Source organism: Pleurodeles waltl, unplaced genomic scaffold (assembly GCF_031143425.1).
Source record: "Pleurodeles waltl isolate 20211129_DDA unplaced genomic scaffold, aPleWal1.hap1.20221129 scaffold_343, whole genome shotgun sequence".
Classification (NCBI taxonomy): domain Eukaryota; kingdom Metazoa; phylum Chordata; class Amphibia; order Caudata; family Salamandridae; genus Pleurodeles; species Pleurodeles waltl.
The window spans coordinates 75,060-100,968 of NW_027150049.1; the positions used below are offsets into that span (position 1 = coordinate 75,060).

At 49.2% G+C, this 25,909-nt stretch overlaps 14 non-coding genes across 14 annotated transcripts; all 14 read right to left on the minus strand.

Annotated features, from left to right (window-relative positions):
• Positions 1 to 1,101: 1,101 nt before the first annotated feature.
• LOC138275979 (5S ribosomal RNA) lies at positions 1,102 to 1,220 on the minus strand. The gene has a single exon (XR_011200526.1). It is a non-coding gene; the product is annotated as a 5S ribosomal RNA (ribosomal RNA).
• Positions 1,221 to 2,895: 1,675 nt separating this feature from the next.
• Positions 2,896 to 3,014, minus strand: LOC138275977 (5S ribosomal RNA). The gene has a single exon (XR_011200524.1). It is a non-coding gene; the product is annotated as a 5S ribosomal RNA (ribosomal RNA).
• A 1,675-nt stretch (positions 3,015 to 4,689) lies between these two features.
• LOC138275978 (5S ribosomal RNA) lies at positions 4,690 to 4,808 on the minus strand. The gene has a single exon (XR_011200525.1). It is a non-coding gene; the product is annotated as a 5S ribosomal RNA (ribosomal RNA).
• A 1,668-nt stretch (positions 4,809 to 6,476) lies between these two features.
• LOC138275968 (5S ribosomal RNA) lies at positions 6,477 to 6,595 on the minus strand. The gene has a single exon (XR_011200516.1). It is a non-coding gene; the product is annotated as a 5S ribosomal RNA (ribosomal RNA).
• A 1,675-nt stretch (positions 6,596 to 8,270) lies between these two features.
• Positions 8,271 to 8,389, minus strand: LOC138276008 (5S ribosomal RNA). The gene has a single exon (XR_011200555.1). It is a non-coding gene; the product is annotated as a 5S ribosomal RNA (ribosomal RNA).
• A 1,675-nt stretch (positions 8,390 to 10,064) lies between these two features.
• LOC138276009 (5S ribosomal RNA) lies at positions 10,065 to 10,183 on the minus strand. The gene has a single exon (XR_011200556.1). It is a non-coding gene; the product is annotated as a 5S ribosomal RNA (ribosomal RNA).
• Positions 10,184 to 11,858: 1,675 nt separating this feature from the next.
• Positions 11,859 to 11,977, minus strand: LOC138276011 (5S ribosomal RNA). The gene has a single exon (XR_011200558.1). It is a non-coding gene; the product is annotated as a 5S ribosomal RNA (ribosomal RNA).
• Positions 11,978 to 13,652: 1,675 nt separating this feature from the next.
• On the minus strand, positions 13,653 to 13,771 carry LOC138276012 (5S ribosomal RNA). The gene has a single exon (XR_011200559.1). It is a non-coding gene; the product is annotated as a 5S ribosomal RNA (ribosomal RNA).
• A 1,663-nt stretch (positions 13,772 to 15,434) lies between these two features.
• LOC138276013 (5S ribosomal RNA) lies at positions 15,435 to 15,553 on the minus strand. Its single transcript, XR_011200560.1, has one exon. It is a non-coding gene; the product is annotated as a 5S ribosomal RNA (ribosomal RNA).
• A 1,675-nt stretch (positions 15,554 to 17,228) lies between these two features.
• Positions 17,229 to 17,347, minus strand: LOC138276014 (5S ribosomal RNA). The gene has a single exon (XR_011200561.1). It is a non-coding gene; the product is annotated as a 5S ribosomal RNA (ribosomal RNA).
• A 1,675-nt stretch (positions 17,348 to 19,022) lies between these two features.
• LOC138276015 (5S ribosomal RNA) lies at positions 19,023 to 19,141 on the minus strand. The gene has a single exon (XR_011200562.1). It is a non-coding gene; the product is annotated as a 5S ribosomal RNA (ribosomal RNA).
• Positions 19,142 to 20,816: 1,675 nt separating this feature from the next.
• LOC138276016 (5S ribosomal RNA) lies at positions 20,817 to 20,935 on the minus strand. The gene has a single exon (XR_011200563.1). It is a non-coding gene; the product is annotated as a 5S ribosomal RNA (ribosomal RNA).
• Positions 20,936 to 22,610: 1,675 nt separating this feature from the next.
• On the minus strand, positions 22,611 to 22,729 carry LOC138276018 (5S ribosomal RNA). The gene has a single exon (XR_011200564.1). It is a non-coding gene; the product is annotated as a 5S ribosomal RNA (ribosomal RNA).
• A 1,675-nt stretch (positions 22,730 to 24,404) lies between these two features.
• On the minus strand, positions 24,405 to 24,523 carry LOC138275969 (5S ribosomal RNA). Its single transcript, XR_011200517.1, has one exon. It is a non-coding gene; the product is annotated as a 5S ribosomal RNA (ribosomal RNA).
• Positions 24,524 to 25,909: the final 1,386 nt, after the last annotated feature.

A 25,909-nucleotide genomic window follows, 5' to 3' on the forward strand; every position in this document is an offset into this window, starting at 1 on the left:
CACTCAGACTCTGCCATCTGCAACACATTCGCCATGCCTTGCAGGCAGAGGGTGGCCAGTCTTTCCTTTCCTTTTGGCAAACCAGGGTCCCACTGAAAGTACGTAGGAGTTGTCGGAAAAATCGGATCTGTCATCATGGACTCCTTTCTGAAACAAGATGCAAAATAACGCCCCTTCTCACAATCCCAGTGAAAGTGAAAGGGTCAGAGGTGTGTTGTTTAATGCTAAGGACGCAACAGTGGATCACGTGCTCTCTGCTGGGATGTTTTCCTATGTGGAAGAGGGTTTATTCTGCACAGGCCCTGCTCACCCATTCTTTCTGTGGTCGATAAATGGATCGTTGAGTTAATGACACCTGTTACAGCGCCAGGAAATGCCGGAAAATGCTGCCGAATGCTTTTAAAACAGCTCAAATTGTACGCACCTTTCCTCTTTTTATTCCCTGTTTCTGGAATGCTCTGCTTTTGGACTCTATTACACTTGCGTCTGCAACTCACTTCATTCTTCCACACCTAATAGATCATCGTCCTTTTATCAGATTTCCCACACGCTGTGCTGATTTTTTGCATTTGGTTGCCAACTGTAGGCTCGAGCACTATTTCTTGGGGGCTAAGGATTATTCATGGTACAAGTCTTAAAGAAAATAAGTCGGGGGACTAACCAAGTTAGACACTATGCAAGTGACATCACGGCACATGACATCACGGCACATGACATCAGGCCGTGTGAAATCGCACCTGGAAAAACAGGAAGTGGCATCACAACCCATGACCTGCCAGGAAATGAGATGCCAAGAAGTGAGATCTGATCTGAAGACCTGACACATATGCTTACCGCAAGAAAGCAAAGCCTTAGCTTGGGGAGCCTTGGTCCGTCGTGGAGCAAATGCTGTCTTGACTTTGGGCCGAGTGTAAAGTGCATAATAATTGTACGTTTTCCTTGGGAAAGTGTGTATTTTCGTGTTAATGCTGTTCTTTTTCCTTTCTTTTTTTAAGAGAGTAAAAAAAGAGTGTAGTAAATAAAAAGTGTAAAATGAAATTAGCGAGGAAGCTGTGTAATGGAGGTTAGACGTGCGCCACCTAGTGTGTGCGAGAGGCAAAATGCCTACAGCACCTGGTATTCCCAGGCGGTCTCCCATCCAAGTACTAACAAGGCCCGACCCTGCTTAGCTTCTGAGATCGGACGAGATCGGGCGCATTCAGGGTGGTATGGCCGTAGGCAGGAAAAGCTGCACTTTCAGCTCTCTTCTGCTCACCCGGCCCACCCGCCTGGAGCCTACTGCTCTTAATTGCAGCGGAACACCCTCCCACTGGGAACTCCCACACTGCCCCAGGCACAATGCCCCAACCCACACGGAACAACATTTTGTACTCCTCCATTTACCATGCTCGGCGCTACTCCCGCTTCTCTCGTCTTCACAGGCTGCAGCAGCCCCCACCAAACCTAGCACGACCAGCAGACGGCGCCTGTCACACTCTCAATTGCAATGGACAACCCTCACCTCACACAGCATGTGCTGCGCCTCCTTGGACCCCTCCTTAGGGCATGACACCGAGGAGTCACCAGGGGAGACGCTGCTTCTCAACAGCAGCCTTCATTCCCCCCTCCCAAGGACCAATAGTTGCTGCTCTGCAGTTCTCTTTTCCTCATCCCACTGGGTGGCGACACCTCCATTCACTCTGGCCAGGAGAAATAGCTCTTCTACACTACCTTAACAACTCCAGAAAGAAACGGGAAGGCACGCCAATCACTTACCTCTTCTTGCACTTTTTTCACTTACTGGAGAGGCTCTGTCACTCAGACTCTGCCATCTGCAACACATTCGCCATGCCTTGCAGGCAGAGGGTGGCCAGTCTTTCCTTTCCTTTTGGCAAACCAGGGTCCCACTGAAAGTACGTAGGAGTTGTCGGAAAAATCGGATCTGTCATCATGGACTCCTTTCTGAAACAAGATGCAAAATAACGCCCCTTCTCACAATCCCAGTGAAAGTGAAAGGGTCAGAGGTGTGTTGTTTAATGCTAAGGACGCAAAAGTGGATCACGTGCTCTCTGCTGGGATGTTTTCCTATGTGGAAGAGGGTTTATTCTGCACAGGCCCTGCTCACCCATTCTTTCTGTGGTCGATAAATGGATCGTTGAGTTAATGACACCTGTTACAGCGCCAGGAAATGCCGGAAAATGCTGCTGAATGCTTTTAAAACAGCTCAAATTGTACGCACCTTTCCTCTTTTTATTCCCTGTTTCTGGAATGCTCTGCTTTTGGACTCTATTACACTTGCGTCTGCAACTCACGTCATTCTTCCACACCTAATAGATCATCGTCCTTTTATCAGATTTCCCACACGCTGTGCTGATTTTTTGCATTTGGTTGCCAACTGTAGGCTCGAGCACTATTTCTTGGGGGCTAAGGATTATTCATGGTACAAGTCTTAAAGAAAATAAGTCGGGGGACTAACCAAGTTAGACACTATGCAAGTGACATCACGGCACATGACATCACGGCACATGACATCAGGCCGTGTGAAATCGCACCTGGAAAAACAGGAAGTGGCATCACAACCCATGACCTGCCAGGAAATGAGATGCCAAGAAGTGAGATCTGATCTGAAGACCTGACACATATGCTTACCGCAAGAAAGCAAAGCCTTAGCTAGGGGAGCCTTGGTCCGTCGTGGAGCAAATGCTGTCTTGACTTTGGGCCGAGTGTAAAGTGCATAATAATTGTACGTTTTCCTTGGGAAAGTGTGTATTTTCGTGTTAATGCTGTTCTTTTTCCTTTCTTTTTTTAAGAGAGTAAAAAAAGAGTGTAGTAAATAAAAAGTGTAAAATGAAATTAGCGAGGAAGCTGTGTAATGGAGGTTAGACGTGCGCCACCTAGTGTGTGCGAGAGGCAAAATGCCTACAGCACCTGGTATTCCCAGGCGGTCTCCCATCCAAGTACTAACAAGGCCCGACCCTGCTTAGCTTCCGAGATCGGACGAGATCGGGCGCATTCAGGGTGGTATGGCCGTAGGCAAGAAAAGCTGCACTTTCAGCTCTCTTCTGCTCACCCGGCCCACCCGCCTGGAGCCTACTGCTCTTAATTGCAGCGGAACACCCTCCCACTGGGAACTCCCACACTGCCCCAGGCACAATGCCCCAACCCACACGGAACAACATTTTGTACTCCTCCATTTACCATGCTCGGCGCTACTCCCGCTTCTCTCGTCTTCACAGGCTGCAGCAGCCCCCACCAAACCTAGCACGACCAGCAGACGGCGCCTGTCACACTCTCAATTGCAATGGACAACCCTCACCTCACACAGCATGTGCTGCGCCTCCTTGGACCCCTCCTTAGGGCATGACACCGAGGAGTCACCAGGGGAGACGCTGCTTCTCAACAGCAGCCTTCATTCCCCCCTCCCAAGGACCAATAGTTGCTGCTATGCAGTTCTCTTTTCCTCATCCCACTGGGTGGCGACACCTCCATTCACTCTGGCCAGGAGAAATAGCTCTTCTACACTACCTTAACAACTCCAGAAAGAAACGGGAAGGCACGCCAATCACTTACCTCTTCTTGCACTTTTTTCACTTACTGGAGAGGCTCTGTCACTCAGACTCTGCCATCTGCAACACATTCGCCATGCCTTGCAGGCAGAGGGTGGCCAGTCTTTCCTTTCCTTTTGGCAAACCAGGGTCCCACTGAAAGTACGTAGGAGTTGTCGGAAAAATCGGATCTGTCATCATGGACTCCTTTCTGAAACAAGATGCAAAATAACGCCCCTTCTCACAATCCCAGTGAAAGTGAAAGGGTCAGAGGTGTGTTGTTTAATGCTAAGGACGCAACAGTGGATCACGTGCTCTCTGCTGGGATGTTTTCCTATGTGGAAGAGGGTTTATTCTGCACAGGCCCTGCTCACCCATTCTTTCTGTGGTCGATAAATGGATCGTTGAGTTAATGACACCTGTTACAGCGCCAGGAAATGCCGGAAAATGCTGCCGAATGCTTTTAAAACAGCTCAAATTGTACGCACCTTTCCTCTTTTTATTCCCTGTTTCTGGAATGCTCTGCTTTTGGACTCTATTACACTTGCGTCTGCAACTCACTTCATTCTTCCACACCTAATAGATCATCGTCCTTTTATCAGATTTCCCACACGCTGTGCTGATTTTTTGCATTTGGTTGCCAACTGTAGGCTCGAGCACTATTTCTTGGGGGCTAAGGATTATTCATGGTACAAGTCTTAAAGAAAATAAGTCGGGGGACTAACCAAGTTAGACACTATGCAAGTGACATCACGGCACATGACATCACGGCACATGACATCAGGCCGTGTGAAATCGCACCTGGAAAAACAGGAAGTGGCATCACAACCCATGACCTGCCAGGAAATGAGATGCCAAGAAGTGAGATCTGATCTGAAGACCTGACACATATGCTTACCGCAAGAAAGCAAAGCCTTAGCTAGGGGAGCCTTGGTCCGTCGTGGAGCAAATGCTGTCTTGACTTTGGGCCGAGTGTAAAGTGCATAATAATTGTACGTTTTCCTTGGGAAAGTGTGTATTTTCGTGTTAATGCTGTTCTTTTTCCTTTCTTTTTTTAAGAGAGTAAAAAAAGAGTGTAGTAAATAAAAAGTGTAAAATGAAATTAGCGAGGAAGCTGTGTAATGGAGGTTAGACGTGCGCCACCTAGTGTGTGCGAGAGGCAAAATGCCTACAGCACCTGGTATTCCCAGGCGGTCTCCCATCCAAGTACTAACAAGGCCCGACCCTGCTTAGCTTCCGAGATCGGACGAGATCGGGCGCATTCAGGGTGGTATGGCCGTAGGCAAGAAAAGCTGCACTTTCAGCTCTCTTCTGCTCACCCGGCCCACCCGCCTGGAGCCTACTGCTCTTAATTGCAGCGGAACACCCTCCCACTGGGAACTCCCACACTGCCCCAGGCACAATGCCCCAACCCACACGGAACAACATTTTGTACTCCTCCATTTACCATGCTCGGCGCTACTCCCGCTTCTCTCGTCTTCACAGGCTGCAGCAGCCCCCACCAAACCTAGCACGACCAGCAGACGGCGCCTGTCACACTCTCAATTGCAATGGACAACCCTCACCTCACACAGCATGTGCTGCGCCTCCTTGGACCCCTCCTTAGGGCATGACACCGAGGAGTCACCAGGGGAGACGCTGCTTCTCAACAGCAGCCTTCATTCCCCCCTCCCAAGGACCAATAGTTGCTGCTATGCAGTTCTCTTTTCCTCATCCCACTGGGTGGCGACACCTCCATTCACTCTGGCCAGGAGAAATAGCTCTTCTACACTACCTTAACAACTCCAGAAAGAAACGGGAAGGCACGCCAATCACTTACCTCTTCTTGCACTTTTTTCACTTACTGGAGAGGCTCTGTCACTCAGACTCTGCCATCTGCAACACATTCGCCATGCCTTGCAGGCAGAGGGTGGCCAGTCTTTCCTTTCCTTTTGGCAAACCAGGGTCCCACTGAAAGTACGTAGGAGTTGTCGGAAAAATCGGATCTGTCATCATGGACTCCTTTCTGAAACAAGATGCAAAATAACGCCCCTTCTCACAATCCCAGTGAAAGTGAAAGGGTCAGAGGTGTGTTGTTTAATGCTAAGGACGCAACAGTGGATCACGTGCTCTCTGCTGGGATGTTTTCCTATGTGGAAGAGGGTTTATTCTGCACAGGCCCTGCTCACCCATTCTTTCTGTGGTCGATAAATGGATCGTTGAGTTAATGACACCTGTTACAGCGCCAGGAAATGCCGGAAAATGCTGCCGAATGCTTTTAAAACAGCTCAAATTGTACGCACCTTTCCTCTTTTTATTCCCTGTTTCTGGAATGCTCTGCTTTTGGACTCTATTACACTTGCGTCTGCAACTCACTTCATTCTTCCACACCTAATAGATCATCGTCCTTTTATCAGATTTCCCACACGCTGTGCTGATTTTTTGCATTTGGTTGCCAACTGTAGGCTCGAGCACTATTTCTTGGGGGCTAAGGATTATTCATGGTACAAGTCTTAAAGAAAATAAGTCGGGGGACTAACCAAGTTAGACACTATGCAAGTGACATCACGGCACATGACATCACGGCACATGACATCAGGCCGTGTGAAATCGCACCTGGAAAAACAGGAAGTGGCATCACAACCTGCCAGGAAATGAGATGCCAAGAAGTGAGATCTGATCTGAAGACCTGACACATATGCTTACCGCAAGAAAGCAAAGCCTTAGCTTGGGGAGCCTTGGTCCGTCGTGGAGCAAATGCTGTCTTGACTTTGGGCCGAGTGTAAAGTGCATAAAAAGTGTACGTTTTCCTTGGGAAAGTGTGTATTTTCGTGTTAATGTTGTTCTTTTTCCTTTCTTTTTTTAAGAGAGTAAAAAAAGAGTGTAGTAAATAAAAAGTGTAAAATGAAATTAGCGAGGAAGCTGTGTAATGGAGGTTAGACGTGCGCCACCTAGTGTGTGCGAGAGGCAAAATGCCTACAGCACCTGGTATTCCCAGGCGGTCTCCCATCCAAGTACTAACCAGGCCCGACCCTGCTTAGCTTCCGAGATCGGACAAGATCGGGCGCATTCAGGGTGGTATGGCCGTAGGCAGGAAACGCTGCACTTTCAGCTCTCTTCTGCTCACCCGGCCCACCCGCCTGGAGCCTACTGCTCTTAATTGCAGCGGAACACCCTCCCACTGGGAACTCCCACACTGCCCCAGGCACAATGCCCCAACCCACACGGAACAACATTTTGTACTCCTCCATTTACCATGCTCGGCGCTACTCCCGCTTCTCTCGTCTTCACAGGCTGCAGCAGCCCCCACCAAACCTAGCACGACCAGCAGACGGCGCCTGTCACACTCTCAATTGCAATGGACAACCCTCACCTCACACAGCATGTGCTGCGCCTCCTTGGACCCCTCCTTAGGGCATGACACCGAGGAGTCACCAGGGGAGACGCTGCTTCTCAACAGCAGCCTTCATTCCCCCCTCCCAAGGACCAATAGTTGCTGCTATGCAGTTCTCTTTTCCTCATCCCACTGGGTGGCGACACCTCCATTCACTCTGGCCAGGAGAAATAGCTCTTCTACACTACCTTAACAACTCTTGAAAGAAACGGGAAGGCACGCCAATCACTTACCTCTTCTTGCACTTTTTTCACTTACTGGAGAGGCTCTGTCACTCAGACTCTGCCATCTGCAACACATTCGCCATGCCTTGCAGGCAGAGGGTGGCCAGTCTTTCCTTTCCTTTTGGCAAACCAGGGTCCCACTGAAAGTACGTAGGAGTTGTCGGAAAAATCGGATCTGTCATCATGGACTCCTTTCTGAAACAAGATGCAAAATAACGCCCCTTCTCACAATCCCAGTGAAAGTGAAAGGGTCAGAGGTGTGTTGTTTAATGCTAAGGACGCAACAGTGGATCACGTGCTCTCTGCTGGGATGTTTTCCTATGTGGAAGAGGGTTTATTCTGCACAGGCCCTGCTCACCCATTCTTTCTGTGGTCGATAAATGGATCGTTGAGTTAATGACACCTGTTACAGCGCCAGGAAATGCCGGAAAATGCTGCCGAATGCTTTTAAAACAGCTCAAATTGTACGCACCTTTCCTCTTTTTATTCCCTGTTTCTGGAATGCTCTGCTTTTGGACTCTATTACACTTGCGTCTGCAACTCACTTCATTCTTCCACACCTAATAGATCATCGTCCTTTTATCAGATTTCCCACACGCTGTGCTGATTTTTTGCATTTGGTTGCCAACTGTAGGCTCGAGCACTATTTCTTGGGGGCTAAGGATTATTCATGGTACAAGTCTTAAAGAAAATAAGTCGGGGGACTAACCAAGTTAGACACTATGCAAGTGACATCACGGCACATGACATCACGGCACATGACATCAGGCCGTGTGAAATCGCACCTGGAAAAACAGGAAGTGGCATCACAACCCATGACCTGCCAGGAAATGAGATGCCAAGAAGTGAGATCTGATCTGAAGACCTGACACATATGCTTACCGCAAGAAAGCAAAGCCTTAGCTAGGGGAGCCTTGGTCCGTCGTGGAGCAAATGCTGTCTTGACTTTGGGCCGAGTGTAAAGTGCATAATAATTGTACGTTTTCCTTGGGAAAGTGTGTATTTTCGTGTTAATGCTGTTCTTTTTCCTTTCTTTTTTTAAGAGAGTAAAAAAAGAGTGTAGTAAATAAAAAGTGTAAAATGAAATTAGCGAGGAAGCTGTGTAATGGAGGTTAGACGTGCGCCACCTAGTGTGTGCGAGAGGCAAAATGCCTACAGCACCTGGTATTCCCAGGCGGTCTCCCATCCAAGTACTAACCAGGCCCGACCCTGCTTAGCTTCCGAGATCGGACGAGATCGGGCGCATTCAGGGTGGTATGGCCGTAGGCAGGAAAAGCTGCACTTTCAGCTCTCTTCTGCTCACCCGGCCCACCCGCCTGGAGCCTACTGCTCTTAATTGCAGCGGAACACCCTCCCACTGGGAACTCCCACACTGCCCCAGGCACAATGCCCCAACCCACACGGAACAACATTTTGTACTCCTCCATTTACCATGCTCGGCGCTACTCCCGCTTCTCTCGTCTTCACAGGCTGCAGCAGCCCCCACCAAACCTAGCACGACCAGCAGACGGCGCCTGTCACACTCTCAATTGCAATGGACAACCCTCACCTCACACAGCATGTGCTGCGCCTCCTTGGACCCCTCCTTAGGGCATGACACCGAGGAGTCACCAGGGGAGACGCTGCTTCTCAACAGCAGCCTTCATTCCCCCCTCCCAAGGACCAATAGTTGCTGCTCTGCAGTTCTCTTTTCCTCATCCCACTGGGTGGCGACACCTCCATTCACTCTGGCCAGGAGAAATAGCTCTTCTACACTACCTTAACAACTCCAGAAAGAAACGGGAAGGCACGCCAATCACTTACCTCTTCTTGCACTTTTTTCACTTACTGGAGAGGCTCTGTCACTCAGACTCTGCCATCTGCAACACATTCGCCATGCCTTGCAGGCAGAGGGTGGCCAGTCTTTCCTTTCCTTTTGGCAAACCAGGGTCCCACTGAAAGTACGTAGGAGTTGTCGGAAAAATCGGATCTGTCATCATGGACTCCTTTCTGAAACAAGATGCAAAATAACGCCCCTTCTCACAATCCCAGTGAAAGTGAAAGGGTCAGAGGTGTGTTGTTTAATGCTAAGGACGCAACAGTGGATCACGTGCTCTCTGCTGGGATGTTTTCCTATGTTGAAGAGGGTTTATTCTGCACAGGCCCTGCTCACCCATTCTTTCTGTGGTCGATAAATGGATCGTTGAGTTAATGACACCTGTTACAGCGCCAGGAAATGCCGGAAAATGCTGCCGAATGCTTTTAAAACAGCTCAAATTGTACGCACCTTTCCTCTTTTTATTCCCTGTTTCTGGAATGCTCTGCTTTTGGACTCTATTACACTTGCGTCTGCAACTCACTTCATTCTTCCACACCTAATAGATCATCGTCCTTTTATCAGATTTCCCACACGCTGTGCTGATTTTTTGCATTTGGTTGCCAACTGTAGGCTCGAGCACTATTTCTTGGGGGCTAAGGATTATTCATGGTACAAGTCTTAAAGAAAATAAGTCGGGGGACTAACCAAGTTAGACACTATGCAAGTGACATCACGGCACATGACATCACGGCACATGACATCAGGCCGTGTGAAATCGCACCTGGAAAAACAGGAAGTGGCATCACAACCCATGACCTGCCAGGAAATGAGATGCCAAGAAGTGAGATCTGATCTGAAGACCTGACACATATGCTTACCGCAAGAAAGCAAAGCCTTAGCTTGGGGAGCCTTGGTCCGTCGTGGAGCAAATGCTGTCTTGACTTTGGGCCGAGTGTAAAGTGCATAATAATTGTACGTTTTCCTTGGGAAAGTGTGTATTTTCGTGTTAATGCTGTTCTTTTTCCTTTCTTTTTTTAAGAGAGTAAAAAAAGAGTGTAGTAAATAAAAAGTGTAAAATGAAATTAGCGAGGAAGCTGTGTAATGGAGGTTAGACGTGCGCCACCTAGTGTGTGCGAGAGGCAAAATGCCTACAGCACCTGGTATTCCCAGGCGGTCTCCCATCCAAGTACTAACCAGGCCCGACCCTGCTTAGCTTCCGAGATCGGACGAGATCGGGCGCATTCAGGGTGGTATGGCCGTAGGCAGGAAAAGCTGCACTTTCAGCTCTCTTCTGCTCACCCGGCCCACCCGCCTGGAGCCTACTGCTCTTAATTGCAGCGGAACACCCTCCCACTGGGAACTCCCACACTGCCCCAGGCACAATGCCCCAACCCACACGGAACAACATTTTGTACTCCTCCATTTACCATGCTCGGCGCTACTCCCGCTTCTCTCGTCTTCACAGGCTGCAGCAGCCCCCACCAAACCTAGCACGACCAGCAGACGGCGCCTGTCACACTCTCAATTGCAATGGACAACCCTCACCTCACACAGCATGTGCTGCGCCTCCTTGGACCCCTCCTTAGGGCATGACACCGAGGAGTCACCAGGGGAGACGCTGCTTCTCAACAGCAGCCTTCATTCCCCCCTCCCAAGGACCAATAGTTGCTGCTCTGCAGTTCTCTTTTCCTCATCCCACTGGGTGGCGACACCTCCATTCACTCTGGCCAGGAGAAATAGCTCTTCTACACTACCTTAACAACTCCAGAAAGAAACGGGAAGGCACGCCAATCACTTACCTCTTCTTGCACTTTTTTCACTTACTGGAGAGGCTCTGTCACTCAGACTCTGCCATCTGCAACACATTCGCCATGCCTTGCAGGCAGAGGGTGGCCAGTCTTTCCTTTCCTTTTGGCAAACCAGGGTCCCACTGAAAGTACGTAGGAGTTGTCGGAAAAATCGGATCTGTCATCATGGACTCCTTTCTGAAACAAGATGCAAAATAACGCCCCTTCTCACAATCCCAGTGAAAGTGAAAGGGTCAGAGGTGTGTTGTTTAATGCTAAGGACGCAACAGTGGATCACGTGCTCTCTGCTGGGATGTTTTCCTATGTTGAAGAGGGTTTATTCTGCACAGGCCCTGCTCACCCATTCTTTCTGTGGCCGATAAATGGATCGTTGAGTTAATGACACCTGTTACAGCGCCAGGAAATGCCGGAAAATGCTGCCGAATGCTTTTAAAACAGCTCAAATTGTACGCACCTTTCCTCTTTTTATTCCCTGTTTCTGGAATGCTCTGCTTTTGGACTCTATTACACTTGCGTCTGCAACTCACTTCATTCTTCCACACCTAATAGATCATCGTCCTTTTATCAGATTTCCCACACACTGTGCTGATTTTTTGCATTTGGTTGCCAACTGTAGGCTCGAGCACTATTTCTTGGGGGCTAAGGATTATTCATGGTACAAGTCTTAAAGAAAATAAGTCGGGGGACTAACCAAGTTAGACACTATGCAAGTGACATCACGGCACATGACATCACGGCACATGACATCAGGCCGTGTGAAATCGCACCTGGAAAAACAGGAAGTGGCATCACAACCCATGACCTGCCAGGAAATGAGATGCCAAGAAGTGAGATCTGATCTGAAGACCTGACACATATGCTTACCGCAAGAAAGCAAAGCCTTAGCTTGGGGAGCCTTGGTCCGTCGTGGAGCAAATGCTGTCTTGACTTTGGGCCGAGTGTAAAGTGCATAATAATTGTACGTTTTCCTTGGGAAAGTGTGTATTTTCGTGTTAATGCTGTTCTTTTTCCTTTCTTTTTTTAAGAGAGTAAAAAAAGAGTGTAGTAAATAAAAAGTGTAAAATGAAATTAGCGAGGAAGCTGTGTAATGGAGGTTAGACGTGCGCCACCTAGTGTGTGCGAGAGGCAAAATGCCTACAGCACCTGGTATTCCCAGGCGGTCTCCCATCCAAGTACTAACCAGGCCCGACCCTGCTTAGCTTCCGAGATCGGACGAGATCGGGCGCATTCAGGGTGGTATGGCCGTAGGCAGGAAAAGCTGCACTTTCAGCTCTCTTCTGCTCACCCGGCCCACCCGCCTGGAGCCTACTGCTCTTAATTGCAGCGGAACACCCTCCCACTGGGAACTCCCACACTGCCCCAGGCACAATGCCCCAACCCACACGGAACAACATTTTGTACTCCTCCATTTACCATGCTCGGCGCTACTCCCGCTTCTCTCGTCTTCACAGGCTGCAGCAGCCCCCACCAAACCTAGCACGACCAGCAGACGGCGCCTGTCACACTCTCAATTGCAATGGACAACCCTCACCTCACACAGCATGTGCTGCGCCTCCTTGGACCCCTCCTTAGGGCATGACACCGAGGAGTCACCAGGGGAGACGCTGCTTCTCAACAGCAGCCTTCATTCCCCCCTCCCAAGGACCAATAGTTGCTGCTCTGCAGTTCTCTTTTCCTCATCCCACTGGGTGGCGACACCTCCATTCACTCTGGCCAGGAGAAATAGCTCTTCTACACTACCTTAACAACTCCAGAAAGAAACGGGAAGGCACGCCAATCACTTACCTCTTCTTGCACTTTTTTCACTTACTGGAGAGGCTCTGTCACTCAGACTCTGCCATCTGCAACACATTCGCCATGCCTTGCAGGCAGAGGGTGGCCAGTCTTTCCTTTCCTTTTGGCAAACCAGGGTCCCACTGAAAGTACGTAGGAGTTGTCGGAAAAATCGGATCTGTCATCATGGACTCCTTTCTGAAACAAGATGCAAAATAACGCCCCTTCTCACAATCCCAGTGAAAGTGAAAGGGTCAGAGGTGTGTTGTTTAATGCTAAGGACGCAACAGTGGATCACGTGCTCTCTGCTGGGATGTTTTCCTATGTTGAAGAGGGTTTATTCTGCACAGGCCCTGCTCACCCATTCTTTCTGTGGTCGATAAATGGATCGTTGAGTTAATGACACCTGTTACAGCGCCAGGAAATGCCGGAAAATGCTGCCGAATGCTTTTAAAACAGCTCAAATTGTACGCACCTTTCCTCTTTTTATTCCCTGTTTCTGGAATGCTCTGCTTTTGGACTCTATTACACTTGCGTCTGCAACTCACTTCATTCTTCCACACCTAATAGATCATCGTCCTTTTATCAGATTTCCCACACGCTGTGCTGATTTTTTGCATTTGGTTGCCAACTGTAGGCTCGAGCACTATTTCTTGGGGGCTAAGGATTATTCATGGTACAAGTCTTAAAGAAAATAAGTCGGGGGACTAACCAAGTTAGACACTATGCAAGTGACATCACGGCACATGACATCACGGCACATGACATCAGGCCGTGTGAAATCGCACCTGGAAAAACAGGAAGTGGCATCACAACCCATGACCTGCCAGGAAATGAGATGCCAAGAAGTGAGATCTGATCTGAAGACCTGACACATATGCTTACCGCAAGAAAGCAAAGCCTTAGCTAGGGGAGCCTTGGTCCGTCGTGGAGCAAATGCTGTCTTGACTTTGGGCCGAGTGTAAAGTGCATAATAATTGTACGTTTTCCTTGGGAAAGTGTGTATTTTCGTGTTAATGCTGTTCTTTTTCCTTTCTTTTTTTAAGAGAGTAAAAAAAGAGTGTAGTAAATAAAAAGTGTAAAATGAAATTAGCGAGGAAGCTGTGTAATGGAGGTTAGACGTGCGCCACCTAGTGTGTGCGAGAGGCAAAATGCCTACAGCACCTGGTATTCCCAGGCGGTCTCCCATCCAAGTACTAACCAGGCCCGACCCTGCTTAGCTTCCGAGATCGGACGAGATCGGGCGCATTCAGGGTGGTATGGCCGTAGGCAGGAAAAGCTGCACTTTCAGCTCTCTTCTGCTCACCCGGCCCACCCGCCTGGAGCCTACTGCTCTTAATTGCAGCGGAACACCCTCCCACTGGGAACTCCCACACTGCCCCAGGCACAATGCCCCAACCCACACGGAACAACATTTTGTACTCCTCCATTTACCATGCTCGGCGCTACTCCCGCTTCTCTCGTCTTCACAGGCTGCAGCAGCCCCCACCAAACCTAGCACGACCAGCAGACGGCGCCTGTCACACTCTCAATTGCAATGGACAACCCTCACCTCACACAGCATGTGCTGCGCCTCCTTGGACCCCTCCTTAGGGCATGACACCGAGGAGTCACCAGGGGAGACGCTGCTTCTCAACAGCAGCCTTCATTCCCCCCTCCCAAGGACCAATAGTTGCTGCTCTGCAGTTCTCTTTTCCTCATCCCACTGGGTGGCGACACCTCCATTCACTCTGGCCAGGAGAAATAGCTCTTCTACACTACCTTAACAACTCCAGAAAGAAACGGGAAGGCACGCCAATCACTTACCTCTTCTTGCACTTTTTTCACTTACTGGAGAGGCTCTGTCACTCAGACTCTGCCATCTGCAACACATTCGCCATGCCTTGCAGGCAGAGGGTGGCCAGTCTTTCCTTTCCTTTTGGCAAACCAGGGTCCCACTGAAAGTACGTAGGAGTTGTCGGAAAAATCGGATCTGTCATCATGGACTCCTTTCTGAAACAAGATGCAAAATAACGCCCCTTCTCACAATCCCAGTGAAAGTGAAAGGGTCAGAGGTGTGTTGTTTAATGCTAAGGACGCAACAGTGGATCACGTGCTCTCTGCTGGGATGTTTTCCTATGTTGAAGAGGGTTTATTCTGCACAGGCCCTGCTCACCCATTCTTTCTGTGGCCGATAAATGGATCGTTGAGTTAATGACACCTGTTACAGCGCCAGGAAATGCCGGAAAATGCTGCCGAATGCTTTTAAAACAGCTCAAATTGTACGCACCTTTCCTCTTTTTATTCCCTGTTTCTGGAATGCTCTGCTTTTGGACTCTATTACACTTGCGTCTGCAACTCACTTCATTCTTCCACACCTAATAGATCATCGTCCTTTTATCAGATTTCCCACACACTGTGCTGATTTTTTGCATTTGGTTGCCAACTGTAGGCTCGAGCACTATTTCTTGGGGGCTAAGGATTATTCATGGTACAAGTCTTAAAGAAAATAAGTCGGGGGACTAACCAAGTTAGACACTATGCAAGTGACATCACGGCACATGACATCACGGCACATGACATCAGGCCGTGTGAAATCGCACCTGGAAAAACAGGAAGTGGCATCACAACCCATGACCTGCCAGGAAATGAGATGCCAAGAAGTGAGATCTGATCTGAAGACCTGACACATATGCTTACCGCAAGAAAGCAAAGCCTTAGCTTGGGGAGCCTTGGTCCGTCGTGGAGCAAATGCTGTCTTGACTTTGGGCCGAGTGTAAAGTGCATAATAATTGTACGTTTTCCTTGGGAAAGTGTGTATTTTCGTGTTAATGCTGTTCTTTTTCCTTTCTTTTTTTAAGAGAGTAAAAAAAGAGTGTAGTAAATAAAAAGTGTAAAATGAAATTAGCGAGGAAGCTGTGTAATGGAGCCACCTAGTGTGTGCGAGAGGCAAAATGCCTACAGCACCTGGTATTCCCAGGCGGTCTCCCATCCAAGTACTAACCAGGCCCGACCCTGCTTAGCTTCCGAGATCGGACGAGATCGGGCGCATTCAGGGTGGTATGGCCGTAGGCAGGAAAAGCTGCACTTTCAGCTCTCTTCTGCTCACCCGGCCCACCCGCCTGGAGCCTACTGCTCTTAATTGCAGCGGAACACCCTCCCACTGGGAACTCCCACACTGCCCCAGGCACAATGCCCCAACCCACACGGAACAACATTTTGTACTCCTCCATTTACCATGCTCGGCGCTACTCCCGCTTCTCTCGTCTTCACAGGCTGCAGCAGCCCCCACCAAACCTAGCACGACCAGCAGACGGCGCCTGTCACACTCTCAATTGCAATGGACAACCCTCACCTCACACAGCATGTGCTGCGCCTCCTTGGACCCCTCCTTAGGGCATGACACCGAGGAGTCACCAGGGGAGACGCTGCTTCTCAACAGCAGCCTTCATTCCCCCCTCCCAAGGACCAATAGTTGCTGCTCTGCAGTTCTCTTTTCCTCATCCCACTGGGTGGCGACACCTCCATTCACTCTGGCCAGGAGAAATAGCTCTTCTACACTACCTTAACAACTCCAGAAAGAAACGGGAAGGCACGCCAATCACTTACCTCTTCTTGCACTTTTTTCACTTACTGGAGAGGCTCTGTCACTCAGACTCTGCCATCTGCAACACATTCGCCATGCCTTGCAGGCAGAGGGTGGCCAGTCTTTCCTTTCCTTTTGGCAAACCAGGGTCCCACTGAAAGTACGTAGGAGTTGTCGGAAAAATCGGATCTGTCATCATGGACTCCTTTCTGAAACAAGATGCAAAATAACGCCCCTTCTCACAATCCCAGTGAAAGTGAAAGGGTCAGAGGTGTGTTGTTTAATGCTAAGGACGCAACAGTGGATCACGTGCTCTCTGCTGGGATGTTTTCCTATGTTGAAGAGGGTTTATTCTGCACAGGCCCTGCTCACCCATTCTTTCTGTGGCCGATAAATGGATCGTTGAGTTAATGACACCTGTTACAGCGCCAGGAAATGCCGGAAAATGCTGCCGAATGCTTTTAAAACAGCTCAAATTGTACGCACCTTTCCTCTTTTTATTCCCTGTTTCTGGAATGCTCTGCTTTTGGACTCTATTACACTTGCGTCTGCAACTCACTTCATTCTTCCACACCTAATAGATCATCGTCCTTTTATCAGATTTCCCACACACTGTGCTGATTTTTTGCATTTGGTTGCCAACTGTAGGCTCGAGCACTATTTCTTGGGGGCTAAGGATTATTCATGGTACAAGTCTTAAAGAAAATAAGTCGGGGGACTAACCAAGTTAGACACTATGCAAGTGACATCACGGCACATGACATCACGGCACATGACATCAGGCCGTGTGAAATCGCACCTGGAAAAACAGGAAGTGGCATCACAACCCATGACCTGCCAGGAAATGAGATGCCAAGAAGTGAGATCTGATCTGAAGACCTGACACATATGCTTACCGCAAGAAAGCAAAGCCTTAGCTTGGGGAGCCTTGGTCCGTCGTGGAGCAAATGCTGTCTTGACTTTGGGCCGAGTGTAAAGTGCATAATAATTGTACGTTTTCCTTGGGAAAGTGTGTATTTTCGTGTTAATGCTGTTCTTTTTCCTTTCTTTTTTTAAGAGAGTAAAAAAAGAGTGTAGTAAATAAAAAGTGTAAAATGAAATTAGCGAGGAAGCTGTGTAATGGAGGTTAGACGTGCGCCACCTAGTGTGTGCGAGAGGCAAAATGCCTACAGCACCTGGTATTCCCAGGCGGTCTCCCATCCAAGTACTAACCAGGCCCGACCCTGCTTAGCTTCCGAGATCGGACGAGATCGGGCGCATTCAGGGTGGTATGGCCGTAGGCAGGAAACGCTGCACTTTCAGCTCTCTTCTGCTCACCCGGCCCACCCGCCTGGAGCCTACTGCTCTTAATTGCAGCGGAACACCCTCCCACTGGGAACTCCCACACTGCCCCAGGCACAATGCCCCAACCCACACGGAACAACATTTTGTACTCCTCCATTTACCATGCTCGGCGCTACTCCCGCTTCTCTCGTCTTCACAGGCTGCAGCAGCCCCCACCAAACCTAGCACGACCAGCAGACGGCGCCTGTCACACTCTCAATTGCAATGGACAACCCTCACCTCACACAGCATGTGCTGCGCCTCCTTGGACCCCTCCTTAGGGCATGACACCGAGGAGTCACCAGGGGAGACGCTGCTTCTCAACAGCAGCCTTCATTCCCCCCTCCCAAGGACCAATAGTTGCTGCTATGCAGTTCTCTTTTCCTCATCCCACTGGGTGGCGACACCTCCATTCACTCTGGCCAGGAGAAATAGCTCTTCTACACTACCTTAACAACTCTTGAAAGAAACGGGAAGGCACGCCAATCACTTACCTCTTCTTGCACTTTTTTCACTTACTGGAGAGGCTCTGTCACTCAGACTCTGCCATCTGCAACACATTCGCCATGCCTTGCAGGCAGAGGGTGGCCAGTCTTTCCTTTCCTTTTGGCAAACCAGGGTCCCACTGAAAGTACGTAGGAGTTGTCGGAAAAATCGGATCTGTCATCATGGACTCCTTTCTGAAACAAGATGCAAAATAACGCCCCTTCTCACAATCCCAGTGAAAGTGAAAGGGTCAGAGGTGTGTTGTTTAATGCTAAGGACGCAACAGTGGATCACGTGCTCTCTGCTGGGATGTTTTCCTATGTGGAAGAGGGTTTATTCTGCACAGGCCCTGCTCACCCATTCTTTCTGTGGTCGATAAATGGATCGTTGAGTTAATGACACCTGTTACAGCGCCAGGAAATGCCGGAAAATGCTGCCGAATGCTTTTAAAACAGCTCAAATTGTACGCACCTTTCCTCTTTTTATTCCCTGTTTCTGGAATGCTCTGATTTTGGACTCTATTACACTTGCGTCTGCAACTCACTTCATTCTTCCACACCTAATAGATCATCGTCCTTTTATCAGATTTCCCACACGCTGTGCTGATTTTTTGCATTTGGTTGCCAACTGTAGGCTCGAGCACTATTTCTTGGGGGCTAAGGATTATTCATGGTACAAGTCTTAAAGAAAATAAGTCGGGGGACTAACCAAGTTAGACACTATGCAAGTGACATCACGGCACATGACATCACGGCACATGACATCAGGCCGTGTGAAATCGCACCTGGAAAAACAGGAAGTGGCATCACAACCCATGACCTGCCAGGAAATGAGATGCCAAGAAGTGAGATCTGATCTGAAGACCTGACACATATGCTTACCGCAAGAAAGCAAAGCCTTAGCTAGGGGAGCCTTGGTCCGTCGTGGAGCAAATGCTGTCTTGACTTTGGGCCGAGTGTAAAGTGCATAATAATTGTACGTTTTCCTTGGGAAAGTGTGTATTTTCGTGTTAATGCTGTTCTTTTTCCTTTCTTTTTTTAAGAGAGTAAAAAAAGAGTGTAGTAAATAAAAAGTGTAAAATGAAATTAGCGAGGAAGCTGTGTAATGGAGGTTAGACGTGCGCCACCTAGTGTGTGCGAGAGGCAAAATGCCTACAGCACCTGGTATTCCCAGGCGGTCTCCCATCCAAGTACTAACCAGGCCCGACCCTGCTTAGCTTCCGAGATCGGACGAGATCGGGCGCATTCAGGGTGGTATGGCCGTAGGCAGGAAAAGCTGCACTTTCAGCTCTCTTCTGCTCACCCGGCCCACCCGCCTGGAGCCTACTGCTCTTAATTGCAGCGGAACACCCTCCCACTGGGAACTCCCACACTGCCCCAGGCACAATGCCCCAACCCACACGGAACAACATTTTGTACTCCTCCATTTACCATGCTCGGCGCTACTCCCGCTTCTCTCGTCTTCACAGGCTGCAGCAGCCCCCACCAAACCTAGCACGACCAGCAGACGGCGCCTGTCACACTCTCAATTGCAATGGACAACCCTCACCTCACACAGCATGTGCTGCGCCTCCTTGGACCCCTCCTTAGGGCATGACACCGAGGAGTCACCAGGGGAGACGCTGCTTCTCAACAGCAGCCTTCATTCCCCCCTCCCAAGGACCAATAGTTGCTGCTCTGCAGTTCTCTTTTCCTCATCCCACTGGGTGGCGACACCTCCATTCACTCTGGCCAGGAGAAATAGCTCTTCTACACTACCTTAACAACTCCAGAAAGAAACGGGAAGGCACGCCAATCACTTACCTCTTCTTGCACTTTTTTCACTTACTGGAGAGGCTCTGTCACTCAGACTCTGCCATCTGCAACACATTCGCCATGCCTTGCAGGCAGAGGGTGGCCAGTCTTTCCTTTCCTTTTGGCAAACCAGGGTCCCACTGAAAGTACGTAGGAGTTGTCGGAAAAATCGGATCTGTCATCATGGACTCCTTTCTGAAACAAGATGCAAAATAACGCCCCTTCTCACAATCCCAGTGAAAGTGAAAGGGTCAGAGGTGTGTTGTTTAATGCTAAGGACGCAACAGTGGATCACGTGCTCTCTGCTGGGATGTTTTCCTATGTTGAAGAGGGTTTATTCTGCACAGGCCCTGCTCACCCATTCTTTCTGTGGCCGATAAATGGATCGTTGAGTTAATGACACCTGTTACAGCGCCAGGAAATGCCGGAAAATGCTGCCGAATGCTTTTAAAACAGCTCAAATTGTACGCACCTTTCCTCTTTTTATTCCCTGTTTCTGGAATGCTCTGCTTTTGGACTCTATTACACTTGCGTCTGCAACTCACTTCATTCTTCCACACCTAATAGATCATCGTCCTTTTATCAGATTTCCCACACACTGTGCTGATTTTTTGCATTTGGTTGCCAACTGTAGGCTCGAGCACTATTTCTTGGGGGCTAAGGATTATTCATGGTACAAGTCTTAAAGAAAATAAGTCGGGGGACTAACCAAGTTAGACACTATGCAAGTGACATCACGGCACATGACATCACGGCACATGACATCAGGCCGTGTGAAATCGCACCTGGAAAAACAGGAAGTGGCATCACAACCCATGACCTGCCAGGAAATGAGATGCCAAGAAGTGAGATCTGATCTGAAGACCTGACACATATGCTTACCGCAAGAAAGCAAAGCCTTAGCTTGGGGAGCCTTGGTCCGTCGTGGAGCAAATGCTGTCTTGACTTTGGGCCGAGTGTAAAGTGCATAATAATTGTACGTTTTCCTTGGGAAAGTGTGTATTTTCGTGTTAATGCTGTTCTTTTTCCTTTCTTTTTTTAAGAGAGTAAAAAAAGAGTGTAGTAAATAAAAAGTGTAAAATGAAATTAGCGAGGAAGCTGTGTAATGGAGGTTAGACGTGCGCCACCTAGTGTGTGCGAGAGGCAAAATGCCTACAGCACCTGGTATTCCCAGGCGGTCTCCCATCCAAGTACTAACCAGGCCCGACCCTGCTTAGCTTCCGAGATCGGACGAGATCGGGCGCATTCAGGGTGGTATGGCCGTAGGCAGGAAAAGCTGCACTTTCAGCTCTCTTCTGCTCACCCGGCCCACCCGCCTGGAGCCTACTGCTCTTAATTGCAGCGGAACACCCTCCCACTGGGAACTCCCACACTGCCCCAGGCACAATGCCCCAACCCACACGGAACAACATTTTGTACTCCTCCATTTACCATGCTCGGCGCTACTCCCGCTTCTCTCGTCTTCACAGGCTGCAGCAGCCCCCACCAAACCTAGCACGACCAGCAGACGGCGCCTGTCACACTCTCAATTGCAATGGACAACCCTCACCTCACACAGCATGTGCTGCGCCTCCTTGGACCCCTCCTTAGGGCATGACACCGAGGAGTCACCAGGGGAGACGCTGCTTCTCAACAGCAGCCTTCATTCCCCCCTCCCAAGGACCAATAGTTGCTGCTCTGCAGTTCTCTTTTCCTCATCCCACTGGGTGGCGACACCTCCATTCACTCTGGCCAGGAGAAATAGCTCTTCTACACTACCTTAACAACTCCAGAAAGAAACGGGAAGGCACGCCAATCACTTACCTCTTCTTGCACTTTTTTCACTTACTGGAGAGGCTCTGTCACTCAGACTCTGCCATCTGCAACACATTCGCCATGCCTTGCAGGCAGAGGGTGGCCAGTCTTTCCTTTCCTTTTGGCAAACCAGGGTCCCACTGAAAGTACGTAGGAGTTGTCGGAAAAATCGGATCTGTCATCATGGACTCCTTTCTGAAACAAGATGCAAAATAACGCCCCTTCTCACAATCCCAGTGAAAGTGAAAGGGTCAGAGGTGTGTTGTTTAATGCTAAGGACGCAACAGTGGATCACGTGCTCTCTGCTGGGATGTTTTCCTATGTGGAAGAGGGTTTATTCTGCACAGGCCCTGCTCACCCATTCTTTCTGTGGCCGATAAATGGATCGTTGAGTTAATGACACCTGTTACAGCGCCAGGAAATGCCGGAAAATGCTGCCGAATGCTTTTAAAACAGCTCAAATTGTACGCACCTTTCCTCTTTTTATTCCCTGTTTCTGGAATGCTCTGCTTTTGGACTCTATTACACTTGCGTCTGCAACTCACTTCATTCTTCCACACCTAATAGATCATCGTCCTTTTATCAGATTTCCCACACACTGTGCTGATTTTTTGCATTTGGTTGCCAACTGTAGGCTCGAGCACTATTTCTTGGGGGCTAAGGATTATTCATGGTACAAGTCTTAAAGAAAATAAGTCGGGGGACTAACCAAGTTAGACACTATGCAAGTGACATCACGGCACATGACATCACGGCACATGACATCAGGCCGTGTGAAATCGCACCTGGAAAAACAGGAAGTGGCATCACAACCCATGACCTGCCAGGAAATGAGATGCCAAGAAGTGAGATCTGATCTGAAGACCTGACACATATGCTTACCGCAAGAAAGCAAAGCCTTAGCTTGGGGAGCCTTGGTCCGTCGTGGAGCAAATGCTGTCTTGACTTTGGGCCGAGTGTAAAGTGCATAATAATTGTACGTTTTCCTTGGGAAAGTGTGTATTTTCGTGTTAATGCTGTTCTTTTTCCTTTCTTTTTTTAAGAGAGTAAAAAAAGAGTGTAGTAAATAAAAAGTGTAAAATGAAATTAGCGAGGAAGCTGTGTAATGGAGGTTAGACGTGCGCCACCTAGTGTGTGCGAGAGGCAAAATGCCTACAGCACCTGGTATTCCCAGGCGGTCTCCCATCCAAGTACTAACCAGGCCCGACCCTGCTTAGCTTCCGAGATCGGACGAGATCGGGCGCATTCAGGGTGGTATGGCCGTAGGCAGGAAACGCTGCACTTTCAGCTCTCTTCTGCTCACCCGGCCCACCCGCCTGGAGCCTACTGCTCTTAATTGCAGCGGAACACCCTCCCACTGGGAACTCCCACACTGCCCCAGGCACAATGCCCCAACCCACACGGAACAACATTTTGTACTCCTCCATTTACCATGCTCGGCGCTACTCCCGCTTCTCTCGTCTTCACAGGCTGCAGCAGCCCCCACCAAACCTAGCACGACCAGCAGACGGCGCCTGTCACACTCTCAATTGCAATGGACAACCCTCACCTCACACAGCATGTGCTGCGCCTCCTTGGACCCCTCCTTAGGGCATGACACCGAGGAGTCACCAGGGGAGACGCTGCTTCTCAACAGCAGCCTTCATTCCCCCCTCCCAAGGACCAATAGTTGCTGCTCTGCAGTTCTCTTTTCCTCATCCCACTGGGTGGCGACACCTCCATTCACTCTGGCCAGGAGAAATAGCTCTTCTACACTACCTTAACAACTCCAGAAAGAAACGGGAAGGCACGCCAATCACTTACCTCTTCTTGCACTTTTTTCACTTACTGGAGAGGCTCTGTCACTCAGACTCTGCCATCTGCAACACATTCGCCATGCCTTGCAGGCAGGGGGTGGCCAGTCTTTCCTTTCCTTTTGGCAAACCAGGGTCCCACTGAAAGTACGTAGGAGTTGTCGGAAAAATCGGATCTGTCATCATGGACTCCTTTCTGAAACAAGATGCAAAATAACGCCCCTTCTCACAATCCCAGTGAAAGTGAAAGGGTCAGAGGTGTGTTGTTTAATGCTAAGGACGCAACAGTGGATCACGTGCTCTCTGCTGGGATGTTTTCCTATGTTGAAGAGGGTTTATTCTGCACAGGCCCTGCTCACCCATTCTTTCTGTGGCCGATAAATGGATCGTTGAGTTAATGACACCTGTTACAGCGCCAGGAAATGCCGGAAAATGCTGCCGAATGCTTTTAAAACAGCTCAAATTGTACGCACCTTTCCTCTTTTTATTCCCTGTTTCTGGAATGCTCTGCTTTTGGACTCTATTACACTTGCGTCTGCAACTCACTTCATTCTTCCACACCTAATAGATCATCGTCCTTTTATCAGATTTCCCACACACTGTGCTGATTTTTTGCATTTGGTTGCCAACTGTAGGCTCGAGCACTATTTCTTGGGGGCTAAGGATTATTCATGGTACAAGTCTTAAAGAAAATAAGTCGGGGGACTAACCAAGTTAGACACTATGCAAGTGACATCACGGCACATGACATCACGGCACATGACATCAGGCCGTGTGAAATCGCACCTGGAAAAACAGGAAGTGGCATCACAACCCATGACCTGCCAGGAAATGAGATGCCAAGAAGTGAGATCTGATCTGAAGACCTGACACATATGCTTACCGCAAGAAAGCAAAGCCTTAGCTTGGGGAGCCTTGGTCCGTCGTGGAGCAAATGCTGTCTTGACTTTGGGCCGAGTGTAAAGTGCATAATAATTGTACGTTTTCCTTGGGAAAGTGTGTATTTTCGTGTTAATGCTGTTCTTTTTCCTTTCTTTTTTTAAGAGAGTAAAAAAAGAGTGTAGTAAATAAAAAGTGTAAAATGAAATTAGCGAGGAAGCTGTGTAATGGAGGTTAGACGTGCGCCACCTAGTGTGTGCGAGAGGCAAAATGCCTACAGCACCTGGTATTCCCAGGCGGTCTCCCATCCAAGTACTAACCAGGCCCGACCCTGCTAAGCTTCCGAGATCGGACGAGATCGGGCGCATTCAGGGTGGTATGGCCGTAGGCAGGAAACGCTGCACTTTCAGCTCTCTTCTGCTCACCCGGCCCACCCGCCTGGAGCCTACTGCTCTTAATTGCAGCGGAACACCCTCCCACTGGGAACTCCCACACTGCCCCAGGCACAATGCCCCAACCCACACGGAACAACATTTTGTACTCCTCCATTTACCATGCTCGGCGCTACTCCCGCTTCTCTCGTCTTCACAGGCTGCAGCAGCCCCCACCAAACCTAGCACGACCAGCAGACGGCGCCTGTCACACTCTCAATTGCAATGGACAACCCTCACCTCACACAGCATGTGCTGCGCCTCCTTGGACCCCTCCTTAGGGCATGACACCGAGGAGTCACCAGGGGAGACGCTGCTTCTCAACAGCAGCCTTCATTCCCCCCTCCCAAGGACCAATAGTTGCTGCTATGCAGTTCTCTTTTCCTCATCCCACTGGGTGGCGACACCTCCATTCACTCTGGCCAGGAGAAATAGCTCTTCTACACTACCTTAACAACTCTTGAAAGAAACGGGAAGGCACGCCAATCACTTACCTCTTCTTGCACTTTTTTCACTTACTGGAGAGGCTCTGTCACTCAGACTCTGCCATCTGCAACACATTCGCCATGCCTTGCAGGCAGAGGGTGGCCAGTCTTTCCTTTCCTTTTGGCAAACCAGGGTCCCACTGAAAGTACGTAGGAGTTGTCGGAAAAATCGGATCTGTCATCATGGACTCCTTTCTGAAACAAGATGCAAAATAACGCCCCTTCTCACAATCCCAGTGAAAGTGAAAGGGTCAGAGGTGTGTTGTTTAATGCTAAGGACGCAACAGTGGATCACGTGCTCTCTGCTGGGATGTTTTCCTATGTGGAAGAGGGTTTATTCTGCACAGGCCCTGCTCACCCATTCTTTCTGTGGTCGATAAATGGATCGTTGAGTTAATGACACCTGTTACAGCGCCAGGAAATGCCGGAAAATGCTGCCGAATGCTTTTAAAACAGCTCAAATTGTACGCACCTTTCCTCTTTTTATTCCCTGTTTCTGGAATGCTCTGCTTTTGGACTCTATTACACTTGCGTCTGCAACTCACTTCATTCTTCCACACCTAATAGATCATCGTCCTTTTATCAGATTTCCCACACGCTGTGCTGATTTTTTGCATTTGGTTGCCAACTGTAGGCTCGAGCACTATTTCTTGGGGGCTAAGGATTATTCATGGTACAAGTCTTAAAGAAAATAAGTCGGGGGACTAACCAAGTTAGACACTATGCAAGTGACATCACGGCACATGACATCACGGCACATGACATCAGGCCGTGTGAAATCGCACCTGGAAAAACAGGAAGTGGCATCACAACCCATGACCTGCCAGGAAATGAGATGCAGAGAAGTGAGATCTGATCTG